General features: G+C 37.1%; 1 long non-coding RNA gene across 2 annotated transcripts in view; it reads right to left on the reverse strand.

The window, feature by feature from the left end:
* The window catches only part of LOC102213476 (uncharacterized), an 85,742-nt gene that overhangs the window by 39,326 nt on the left and 33,071 nt on the right, over window positions 1-13,345 (reverse strand). For both annotated transcript variants that reach the window (XR_001290384.1, XR_311749.2), the window contains exons 3-4: window positions 7,107-7,219; window positions 2,997-3,072 (exon numbers count right to left, since the gene is read on the reverse strand). This is a non-coding gene — a long non-coding RNA (uncharacterized LOC102213476). The remainder of the gene's footprint in view (window positions 1-2,996; window positions 3,073-7,106; window positions 7,220-13,345) is intronic.

Below are 13,345 nucleotides of genomic sequence, written 5' to 3' on the forward strand. Positions count from 1 at the left end.
TGAGGTTACTTTTTAACACAACATGCTGATCATTAAGACTCGTCATTCATGTTTCCAGTCTCCAGTTCATTTATTATTTTTACTATTTTTGTTAATTTATGTCTTATTTCAGCAAGAAATACATGTTTTCTAATACAGATCCACTTGCAGCAAGGAATTTCTAAAATCACCTGGGGTTTTTTTTTCACAAATAATGTAATAATTTGTATTTCCTGCTCGTCTCTGCACACTATGTTTAAAGAGCAGCTGCCACTAGCATTTTACACAACTATAAATGTTCTGCTCTTGGCTTTTATTTAAAATTAGTTTTGGGAGAAACGACACAGCTAAAATCCCCGGAAACTGAGCTCTCTTATGTAAGTTTGCACAATATAAAACAGACACAGTATACAAAGTGTACACAACCACATTATTAAGACAAATTTCTACAGTTGTCCCCTAACTGACAGGATCTCCTCCTGAGGATGAATGTCTTTAGCCATCTTAAAGTACCATAGGTGAACACTGTGATTAAAGACTTTGTAAGACGTGCAACAAGATAAATTACAGTCTTCCATTTATAACCCACCCTTTCTCCTCACACTGCACCTATTACAGGCCGGACGGCTAGAAATTTTTTTGCTTTGGTGATGCTGTTAATCATTCTGCTAAGAGCTAAGGAGATAAATTAGTCTGTTGCCCTTTTAAAGTGGAGGCCCACTTAGTTTCAGACTCGGTATTGCTGTGAAAGACATTTCAGCATGCAGCTTAAGCTACATTTTTAGGGTTTGAGATTATTGTCAAAAGCATAGCTGCATAAGGTCGGATCTCAGGACACTGAGAAAAAACAGTGTTTTATATCCGTTATATAAATACCCTTACTAATTTGTACAATAGCCCCAGAGCTCAAACTGCTCACACTCGCAGCACTTTAACCACAATCTGCTTCTCCTCAAAAGTAAACAACTTTTTGAAGAAAGCGGTATACAACGGGAGTGCCCGTTCACTCCAGTGATTCTTTTCTCTCAGGACAAAAACACAAGTTTGATGAATAATTTACTGAAGGTACAGGACTAGATTAACCAGTCTGATGGATGAGTGGGTGCTTTGTCTTCCCTGTTTGCTTTAGTGGATCTGCATTTAGCTCCTACCGAGTGCATTTATCAAAATAAAACTGAATGTGTTAAGATATTTAACATTATCGCATCTCTGTATGAATAAATAAATAAATATTAATCAGTTCATTTAATGGCATCATCGCTGTGCTTTCTAACTTTTAAATATGAAAGGTTTCGGTTTTGACAGATTGCCAAATGAATCATTAGGAAAATTAAGTTTAGTATTCATCTTGACACTTTTTTTTTGATGCGATAACAACCAAAGGCACTCCTTTTAAATTAAGAATTTGTATCTTTAAATTGATGCCGTTTGTGTGTTTGTGACAGCAGATTGAATTTATCATGATATGCTGTGCGTTGGGCAGATTTAGTACCCAGTATGCAGAGTAAAGGTAAACTCATGAGACTGGGACTCAAGGAAATGCAAAACAAAACTAAGCTGGAGCTAGAAGTGCAATCTTGGAGTCAAAAGGGAAACCACAGAAGGAAGGCGCACAGAGCATGTAGGAGAACACGACAAGGAACTGAGGAAAACTGAAGGCTTAAAAACACAGAAAGTATCTGAGGAGAGGACACGGCTGTGGAAAATGAGGCACAGGTGAAGAGAATCTAACTAACAAGACAAAAAACCACAAAACTGAAGATGAGGGACTGGCAAAATAAGGAAACAATGAAACATTAGAACTCCTACACTGAGGGAAGGCTACGAAAAATAACAAGACACTATACCAAATTACCCAAAGCAGAATGCTAATAAAAAAAAACATCACCGCAAATTTTGGTAACTATTGTCCATGATGTGAATATGTAAACATTGTGTTTCTATTCTGTGTCCTGTTCTGTTTTGTATATGTGTGTTTTTGCTGCTGATACACCAAATTTCCCCTTGTGGGACAATTAAAGGATTATTCTATTCTGTTCTATTCTATTCTATTCTATTCTATTCTATTCAGGAAACTAGAACTCAAGCATAAAATCCAAACATAATTATAAGCACACTGGATATCATAGATAAGAAAAATCTTAACTGAAATAAGAGAACAATCTCAAAATACTGAGTCAATGACCCAGTCGCCATGACAGAATTTTCTTAGGATACAAGTTATTTTGCTTTTAAAGAACAATGTCAGTGCTCGATTAAGCCGAAATGCACTGAAGCTGTTCTTTATATTAAAAGCACTGCTGGAGCTTTAACCTCTTCAGACTTTGTGCTCTTTTCCATGCACCTTGTATGGAGCTGTAGCTCTCTCTCTTTCAAGGAAGATGAATTTTAGCAAAGCTTAAAGCTTTTTTTTGTGTTTTTGTAAAGACAAAAAGAGCAGGAAATTTGTGCAGTTTTGTTGCATATGAAGACTAAGTTCCATTTACAGTGAGAACTGAAGTGCAACAGCTTTTCTCTGCCTATTAGTCATGATCTTGGAAGATAAAAAGAAATGTATCTGTACTAATTTAGTCTTTGCTTTTAAACCAAGATAGCCAAAGAGAAGTAAACTGCAAAGAAATAACAAAATAAATAAATAAAGCCAAAGAAAGAAAAAAAAAAAAATCACTGGCCCCAAAAACAAATCAAATACAAGATGAGAACAGAAATCTAGGGACACATGCTCTAAATCCAGAAATGCAAAATAAAAAAAATGTGTCATGAGAGCTCCTGAGCGATTCCATTTCTGGGGCTGTTTTTTAAAAGAGCTGTTCCAGACAGACATGCGTAATTGTTCTAATTCTAACCTCATTAGGTTTTGATATATTTCATGAAAGAAAAGTAACATCCGTTGTATTTCTCAATATAGGGAGTGGTTTCCTTTAAGCATTTTCTAACTATCATGCTGATACACTCAGACAGATGTAGCGGGCAATTTTGGGGTTCAGTATTTTGCCCAAGGACACTTCAGCACTAACCTTCTCATTAGCATACAGTCCCATCTGCCTCCCAAGACACGGCCGACATTCACTGGTGGCCATAACTGGCTGCATACTGTCAATGTAAATGATAAGTTCTATTTAGACTTTTTTTTTTGTTAAAGTCAGAAAGAGTCAGAGTCCAGAAACTGTAAACAAAAAACAAAAAACAAAATGCAAGGACATAATGTTGCAAAGAGGAGTCCACATAATTTTCCAATATGCAGCACCATCTGCAGTACTGCTATGACAGCTAGGTGTTTACAGTGTAACAAATATACTGTGTTTTTTCTGTGAGGGCTGACACACTAAAGGAAGAAGGGATTTTCTTGCACTTTCAGATTTGGATTGAAGGTTGGGCAACTGAAGCTAACTGATGTTCACTTTTAATTTATTATGTGCAGCCTGTGAGTGTTAACACAAATTGCTTACTGGTTAAAGATCAAAGGTTATACCATGGGATTTCTCAGTTAAATCACTCTATTCATTATCGGTGGAAGGAGATGAAGCAGCTTGATGGATGAATGGATTTGTTCTCTTATTGTCACTTTTGATAAATTGGAAACCTGCATCAGCGATAAGCAGGTTTCAGAGTACTTAGCACCAGATGTATGAATTGGCTGGAGATCAAAGGTGAAAACAAGGAACTTGTGCAGTGGATAAGTTATCCTCCTGTCAGTCCTCTCTGGCAAATTGTTTTCCTTTTTTGTCCGTATCTCTCAATTTTACTTCCCAATAAATGTGTCTAATTTGGCTAAGAACACACACCATAGGCAGTTAATAAAGTATATATATATATATGCAACCACTGGAAAGCACATGAAGAAAAACTACTATTAATATTCAAACTAGCAATGAGGCAAGCTTTCAGAGCTCAGAGATGCCCATCGTCATAGAGCATGCAGCAAAACAAATCAACATTTTAAGTTGGCTTACTGATCCCTTGTGATCAAATGAAGCAAAAGCCGCCTACAACAGTGCAGAGAAACCACATAACATTTAACACAGCTCAAAGCTTTGAAAACAACAATCCTGTCAAAAAAAGCCTGTTTGCTTGGTTGATTTACAACACACACATGAGCACAGTCCTTGATGTTCACTTTTATTTTGTATTGATTGAAAACATAACAAAAAAACATAATTTCTATGATTTTATTTGCATTAAACTAGTCCTGGTTTTATTTCACAATATGTTTCTTCAGTGCTGAGAGTCAGTCACATTTTGTTTGAGCTAATAAGTATATTTTAATATCTACACAAAGGGCTAGTGAGATACTGCAATGACACTGTGCACTTGTGCATGGTGACTGTAAATGTCCTATTTCATAATTTTCCAGTTGAAACTACAAAAATAATGCAATTGCTTAATTACTGTATGTCTATGTGAGTCTATAAGTACTCTGCTAATAGAGCAGGAGTGAGTGATTTATTTTCCACTGGACTTGCTTTCCGCTTACATTTTTACAGAAAAAGGAGTTGACTTGCTGACTCGAGAGATGGATGTGGAGATAAATGGCTCAGCCAGAGACCAGAACGAGAGAGTTGGGACATTTACCACAAATTGTGATATGGTCATGCACACACACACACATGCACGCAGCTGTCAAAACAAGTGAAGGAATAGAGGTTGTTTTGCACAAGAGGGAAAATCTATAACATCTGCTACTTTTTTGCTTATTGGGTGCATGTATACTTGCATTAGTCATTTTGTAGAGTCATAAAATCAGTTTATCACAATGTAGGGAGTCCGCTAACTATTAGTAAGGAAAAATAAGTCTCCTGTAGATGTAAATTAATTTCGGGGAGAAGGCTTGGTTTAAGGTAAGTAGTGGTTATGGTTGGGGCGAGTCTCCAGGAAGTGTGCCAGTGTCCTCTTAAGTGATGCAAACACAGCCATGTTTGCACATCTGTGCGTGTGGAAGAGTGAAGACTGGAAACCATCATACTACACTTGCTCTCACGCACTCACCCTGAAGAGAGTTGGCTAATTAAATTATGTGGCTGTCAGAATAAGGCTTTGCAGGTCTGCATTCAATTTTCACTTTTCATTTAAAAGAATTAAAAACACAATACTGACCAAACCCCAGGGACTGGTCTCTGTGTAGTGTACTTTATTCTAACTATTGGGACTAAAGCAACACTTCTAACTTAATGCTGATCTCACTACAACTGTGCAGTTGAATCAAATCTGTTAAAATAATGCAAATTATGCTAACAGAATGTAACATCATTTACAGGCTATTTCACATTAATATTCAGGGAAGACAATTATTGTACAGCTGCACCATTTCTGGCACCTGTTTTCCATTGTTAGACCTCCGATTAACAGTACAGTTAAACTTGTGTTATACTATAACTTTGGACACAATAACACTGTTCCCCCAAATGTGACAGCCTAATTACTACTTGACGTAGCTGCAAAGCAATCTTGTTTATATTTCCTTCCTTGTCTTGTATTTCTGTCTTTATGATCCAAGGTGAGTGAAGTGAGCACAAGGCAGGGTCTCCATTCAACAGAAAGTTATCCAGCTATCATGGAATGGTTTGCAAAACTAAGGACATTTATCTCGTGGTCACAAAACTGTACTTCTCTCTAGATCTTTACCTTAATATATAAAGGGCCCTTTATTCATTTTCAGATGTGATTATCTATTTTTCCATTTATTTTTGACTGCAGTAACCGATTTAGCAGTTTTGCCAACAGTCTTTGTAAGAGACATGAGATTAAAATCTACAAGCAAGCCTCTTATACTTGATATGTTATGCTTGCAATCCTTCCAACAAACTGTCAGGAAAAAATGAGCTGCTATTGTCACACACTCCCCACTTAATCACACTTAAAATTACTGTGATAAAGGTGCAAACATGTTGTGGCTGGTGGGTCAAATCACAGTAATCCAGCACAAATAATCACAGTTTTATAATCAGTTGTGTTTGTGGGAGTTCCAGAAAGACATTTTTTCCCTTTCTTTGACAAATAGGTTTACTTACATTTGGCACTACAAAGAAACGTGTTATACGATCTCAAATAAATTTGTAGTTTTTCTTACTTGCTGCTCTTTTTTTTTGATTCAACCTTCACCTTTTTTGGAAATATTCCTAAAATTATTACCAGTTTCATATTTATTCTGTTTATATGTCACAGAGACTGCCTCGGTTTCCAGATAGTCTCTATGAAAACACACATTTAGATGCATTTTACACACATACTTTACAGTATGAGCTTCACCTCGTGAGAGTTGCATTTTTTTTGTCCCTCCATCTGACACCTTGACGTTTACAATATTGACCATTAACAGGCTGATGAATGAACAGAGTCCACTTTAGTTAATTAATCTGAGCTGCTGCAGTCCCACTAACAGTCCACCAGCAACGTAGAATTGACTAAAATACAGATGGAGTAACATCATTTCTTTAATGTTTCTCCATACATTTAATTTTTCATATTATACACAGTACTGGATGTGTTTTGTCCCTTTGCTTAGTGTGAAGAAAGCAGATTTATGTTGGTCGTACTATAATTTTTTTCAGCCAGTCTTGAAGAAGGCGCACAGGCTCCACACTGTATTTGCACTATTTTAAACTCTATGCAGGAGTTTGTTGAAATAGAATATCAGCAGGCACTAGAGATAAGGTTTGGTGTTGCTCAAAAGCACACACAGAAGGAATCACTGCATTGCCCTGCTGTAATCTGCATACAGAAACTGAGAGACATTGTTGGAGGACTTTTGATACCCTAAATGACTAATGAACTACAGCTTTTACTAATTTAGGCAAAATATAACAATATCACAGAACTGGTGAGATGAAATGAAATTACTCCTAGCTCTAGTGCTCTCATTGTCTGCAACTGCGAGCTGGAGATGAGCAGACTTCGACAAAATAGGGTAATGTCAGGTAGGTGTATAAATCACTTTAACTTCGGGTCAGGGGTTTCCCATGTTTGATCTTGACTACACTCGCAACTATATAATCCATGTCTGTAATATGCACTGCCGACACACAGTAGGAATAGCGAAGGATTAAAATCAGATAAACATATTTGATATCTTCAACAAGGCACTAATCAGACTGCCAAGTACAGTAGTTTACAAATGTCTGCACTCCTACCAGATGAGCTTTGCTGGGGTGGTTTCCCCACCGCTTGTCAGGATGGGTGAATGTGGTGGAAACCAGTCTGATAGTCCTGTGGTGAAACTGTTTCTCAATCCTGCGTCTTAGACCTGCAAAATAAAAAAATCCCCACTTTAGCATATCACCTCAAAGAATTGAGTCCTGGAAACACGGCTTTCAAAACAAGCAGATATATTATCTAAAGTGTCTCAAACTGTAAGACAAAGACATCAGTATGTTTCATTTTTAATGATGTTTAAATATAAAACAAATGTCTTAATTTAGTTTTCTCATTTGTTTTTTCCAAGTTCTCAGGAATTCTGGAATCTCAGTGCCGCTAGGTTTTCTTCTAAAGTGTGCATTTGCTGTGACACATATGCTTTTTAATGTAAATACACCAAATATAATTGTCGGGACAAAAATTTGGTCAGTTTTGTCCTTAATCTAGCATCGGTAATATACCATAGCAACACTAAACCATCCAAGAAGCCAATATACCACCATTATGCACAATTATACAATCATACTAGCAGAATTGTTATAAGAAATATCTAGTCTGTTACGTGTTTACAACGTGATTTATTTTGCAACATTTAAAATATTACTATAAAAATGTCTGTTAAAGCTTAAATAATATGTTGCCCAAATTCTTTGATGTTATCGTTTTGTAGGGTGCAATATGATATCACAGTCCTTTCAGCTGACTCATAAACGTCTCTGTATGAATGGTGCAAAGTTTATGCGGAGGTATACGCACACACACGGCACAGTTTTAATTCAGAAACACAGTTTCCGTACAGAAAGAGCCGCGTGCATTTGTCATCTGCAAAGCACCCATTATTTACGCGCAAATTTCTCACGGAAAACTGAAATGACGCTGTCTTCATTGCTACGCGCAATTAAAAATTTTCTGGAGTGACGCCAGGATGCCTTCACTGCTGGAATTTATCGTCTCTCACATTTTAACCACTGAAAGATGCCGGATGAGTACACATCGTTTCATAATTAGGTGAAGTATGCATGTTCCAATAACACTGTACATGGGTGGTGGGTGCAGCTACTGATGACAGAGTACCGAAAAAAATATACATATAAAATCTTTCTAAAAAATAATTTCCAGAAAACCACGTACACTTGGATCCGACTACCTGACTTTCTCTGAAAATAGTACACAGGTTTTAGAGATATTCCAGTAACTCACACACCAAATCACACAAAGGTTTTTTTTTTTCATTTAAAACAAACAACAATCTCTAACCATTTAACCTTCCTACATGGGTCAGAGAGAAAGTGATAGGAACCCGGGTTTAACATTTTGTGCCAACAGTCTTCTGACTTAGTTTCTCACCATTCACATGTCAGTGCATTGTTTGACACATGAGACCATGTCTGAAAAGTCATCCCACACACAGCAGACAGATGCAAAAAGCCCTTTTTGTGTGGGTGTGTTTTAACTAAACATGAAGCCTGCTTATGTGTGAGAGACAAAGAGAAGGTGAAAGAAGCTCAGATGTGGGCGGTCAACTTTTAATATTCATATCTTCCTATCTTTCATTTATAAAGGAATTATTTAAAAACTTTGGAGCGCTATTTATATCCTTTTGTATCCTGTTCCTCCTTTGTTTTGGCCTTACGTGTTGAAATTTTCAACAGTAGGACACAGTTTTCCCTCGAGAATTCATAGCAGAAATACTGCACTGAATCACTGATGAATTCTTTTTGTACTTAGAGATTTAAAATGACCGGTTGCAGAATATGCAGAACACTAGATGATGAGTGGTTGTTAGGATTTTTTTAATTTGTTTTTTTACACACTCACACACACCAGAGCTCCTCTAGCTACACTGCAGCAGTACACCCCCAGCAAATCTGACTCCTTATTCTGAATTCACAGGACCACTGAGGTTTTTATTTGATGCTTTTGCAGAAAATCTGACCCAAAAAAGTTGGACTAAATCATATTTACAGGGATGAAACATCTGTGTTTTCAGTGCTGGAAGGCCATGACTGTAGAAACAAGCATGCTATTATTTACAAAGCTAAGCTGTCTATTTACAGATGACAGTTGAAAAAACCTAAATGAATAAAATGTAATCTATGGGGTAATGGGATAGCAGAGAGGTTTGAGCAGGTAACCCATATGCTCAAAGACTAATGCAGGGGCCTGGATTCAATTCTGCCCTGGACTATTTCTTGCGTTACATTCCTCTGCTCTCCTTCTCCCACTTTTTCCTGTCTGCCCTGTCCAAAATAAAGGCTAAATGCCCCAAAATAAAGCTTTAAATATCTAATCTGCATTATTAGTTTCCTTTCAATATCATCAGCTGAATCGCTGCTAATAGTGTTCTATATACATTTTAACACTGAGCCTGGTTCTGCCGGAGGTTTCTTCCTGTTAAAAGGGAGTTTTTCCTTCCCACGGTCGCCAAAGTGCTTGCTCATAGGGGCTCATGTGATTATTGGGTTTTTCTCTGTATGTATTATTGTAGGGTCTAACTTACAATATAAAGTGCCTTGAGGCGACTGTTGTTGTGATTTGGTGCTAAATTAAAAAAAAATGAAGTCAATAGAGGAATAAACTTTTTACAATGTGTGCTTTACTCATCACCAGCACACATTGTAAAAAAATGTAACTCATGATGCAGAAAAAATATTCCATTACTTATTAGCTTACATACTGAGACCCCTTTCAGCCCTTCAAATCGTCCACACCCACAGCTTAAATAGTCCACATTTAACACCGAAAGTAACAGAAAAACAACACATTGTGGTTTAACGATATCAACTGCACCCAAGAGGACTCCTGTCCAGCCCTCACACCAAATGTGAAGAGTTCTCATGCCCTCCTACTCTAACATGAGCAGATCATTTTTATATGCAGGCAAAGCAGTAGCTAAAGTTAGCACAACAGATTGGAACACTCAACAAATATAAAAACTTCAAATTTCCAAAAGGCTCTGAGCTTGGCGAGTTCAGCTGCTCCACATTTGTATGCTATACCTCCACCAGTATCTCTTTAAAACAATAAACCAACTCCCATTGATCTGAAGCTGCAATTACAATAATAAACAGAGGTGAAAATAGTTATAACTACAAGATACCAGCTCATGAAAGTCTTTCCAAATATTATCTGATGCTTTATGGAATGAAAAATAAAGGATAGGATAAATAATCGACACATTAGCTGATTATAAACTTCTGAATTTTAAGTTTTAACTCCCCCACATCAAAAACACACTTAGTCAACCATCAGTAAAAATGTTATCCAAAATAATGAACCATAATTGGTGGCATTCACTATGCAGCTAAATGAGTCACTAAGCACAATCTGCAGATCTGTACGATCAAAGTCTTTTACTGACCTTTCACAAACAAATTTTTGCAAGCATAACAGTAATGCTCATCTTGTCAAACCTGTTTTGGTGGATAATACCATCACGGAGATCTAACCCGGTCTCCAAGAAATTTGTGAACTCGACCAGAGTTGGCCGGAGGTGTTTTTTTGTCAACGGCACAAACACCTTCCACTATAGTGTAGAATGGTGGATCCAAAGCAGATATCAGTGAAATGCTGAGCAAATCGAATGTACATAATAACAGCTATTTTAAGCCAAAAAGCAGAAAGGTGGGAATTCATCCCGATTTCACAGAAGTGAATGAGAGGCATCAGACATGATCCTTTTCATTGCTTTGCTTTGTAATCACAAGACTTACAGTAAACGTATCAACAATATTTCACTTTTAGCTCCCAGGCCAAATTTAAATATAATATTTTTGCTGTTAAAATAAGCCAGCCACAGGGGGACCTCAAGTCAGTGTATTCCTAGTATCGATCCCAAGCCTGGACAAATGGGGAGAGTTTTGTCAGGAAGGGCATCCAGGATAAAATCTTTGCCAAATCAAAGACCCCTAAAAAGAGTAGCTGAAAGAAGAAGATGAGAGCTCATTTCTGAACCAGTACAGGTCGAGTATTGTGAAAATATCTAATCAAATGCAGAAGGCCCTTCTAATATTTCACTACAGAAAGCTACCAGTGGTTTGTAATAATTTCTTGGTCCATAGTTGAGTCAGAGGTGAAATAAACATGTAGGCAAAATGAATCAATTTGAAAAAGGCCTCAGAGTTTCTCCTTAAATTTAATTAGCTTCATTAAAATGTTCAAAAGTGCAGTAGTTATTATCATTATCTCATCATTCCTTTTTTTAGTTTGTCAAGGTAGCACTAACATTTATCGACTCTATCATTTAACATTTATCACACCGTTTGTTAATCCTTGTTTGTGTTTTTCCCCAGAGTGTTTTTGTGATCTCTCTATGCCCTCCTTCTTCTCTCTTCTTTCCCCTTCACCCCCCAACAAGTTACAGCAGATGGCCGCCACTCCCTGAGCTTGGTTCTGCAAGAGGCCTCTTCCCGTTAAAAGAGCTCTTTTTTTCCCATTGTGGGCAAGTGCATGCGCATAGGGGAATCACCTGATTCCTGGGGATTCTCCTCAATCTTTAGGCTTGAGGTGACTATAGTTGTGAATTTCGCACTAAATAAATCTAACTGAACTGAAATCTAATAATTAAAAAATATTTTTAAGACTGTGTTTTTAAAGTGTATCTAATACTAATGCTTCCTTTCCATGAAGAGAGAACTGCTGAATGATTCATGTTACCAGTGACCTCTGTCTTGACCAAAAACTGCAGCACATCCTTTTTTTCTGGAAGTTTGACTTTTAAAATGACACACAGTGCATGATGGTACTTGGGTATAGCCATCAGCATCTGAAAAAATATGTAATGTCTGGTTTCACTTGCATTTAGAACTATTTACTCAGAAAACTGTTAGTTGTAGATGGTAACAAGCAGTGGCTGACTGCCTACTGGGACATTTCCCCGTAGCTCGAGGGTCATTCTGTCCCGCTGTGAACAGCGGTAATAAAACAAGCAGGAATGAGTCTCAGAACACACCGAGATAAACTCTGTGCTCTTGCCACAGTATCCACAGGACAAATACACCAATAAATACCTTCCAGTCAGTCCCATATATTTTCTATTTACTAATTGGAATAACATTCCTGGCATATGTACATAGTGGACAAATAAATTGCACCTCACTAAGGGTGTTGCTAACAAATGATTGTATTGTGAATAATCATTTTACCTCTAAATGAGTTACTGATAACTTTATAAACACACATAAAATCATAATTACTTCAGTAATGCTTCTATTGACCTACTTTCAAATAGTTATGGCAACTAACTTTTCTTGTTCACTCACGTGTTGAATTAAATGTTAATTAATTACCGACTGATTATTATTGTTTTGTTTTTCTCATTTTCTATAGATTCTGAAGCAATATAGCCAAACTGAATTTTTTTGTGAGCATTACCCGCCTCAATTTTGTTTGTTTGGTTGTTTTTGTGCTAACAGAGTGGCCCGTGATTAAGTAGAGTTTTCAGCCTTAATTACTGCTTCAAGTACGTCTTTCCGCAGATGCACTTCTAGTATAAGATGAGAGGTTACAATGATATTTGTGCTGTTCTAAACAAAATACGCACTTAAGAGAACACATTGTTTTCAATAGTAAACCGATTCTGTGAGCAAACAGAGGCCTCCTGTAAAAATAGCATGTTGGCTGGTAAACAAAGCGGCTTCAAAAAGGAAGTGAGAGGTTTAATATCAGTGAGTGACTCAGGCAGCGGAGCACAGGGAAAATCCAGAATCAATACGTTTCAGTTCTCAGTATATGCTGTACTGTGGCATATTTACATTTATCTGAGGTTCCTATGCAGGTCACCGACTATGTTGACAATAGCAAAGTGGTTTCTAGAACTAAAGCCTTTCATGGCGATAACAGCACGCAATGATGAGCCACTGAGAATAAGCAAAAGTTAGGACTAATATTCAAGGGAATCTTTAACTTTCCACAACAAAACTTCAAAGAGTGCAGTGGTTCCAAACTTTCTGCTGCTAATGTTTTTGTTTGCACCTTAGCTCCCTACCTGCAGATTTGCTGCCAACATTATCTTCACGGAACTGTGGACTCAGAGAGCTGGTTTAGAGTTACAGAGGACTGAAGCCGAGAGTAGAAGTGATAGTGAATGCTGATCTATTTTTATAGCTCAATATATGGTACGTCAGCAAATGCCCTTTGATTCATATTACTGTAGAGAAATGATCAGTACGTCAGCTAGTAACTAATATAATGAATTCCTTAATAAAAATGATACTATGGTGATGGGTAATGAACA

The sequence above is a fragment of the Pundamilia nyererei genome, unplaced genomic scaffold (assembly GCF_000239375.1).
Source record: "Pundamilia nyererei isolate P.nyererei 1_Seehausen unplaced genomic scaffold, PunNye1.0 scaffold00054, whole genome shotgun sequence".
NCBI lineage: Eukaryota > Metazoa > Chordata > Actinopteri > Cichliformes > Cichlidae > Pundamilia > Pundamilia nyererei.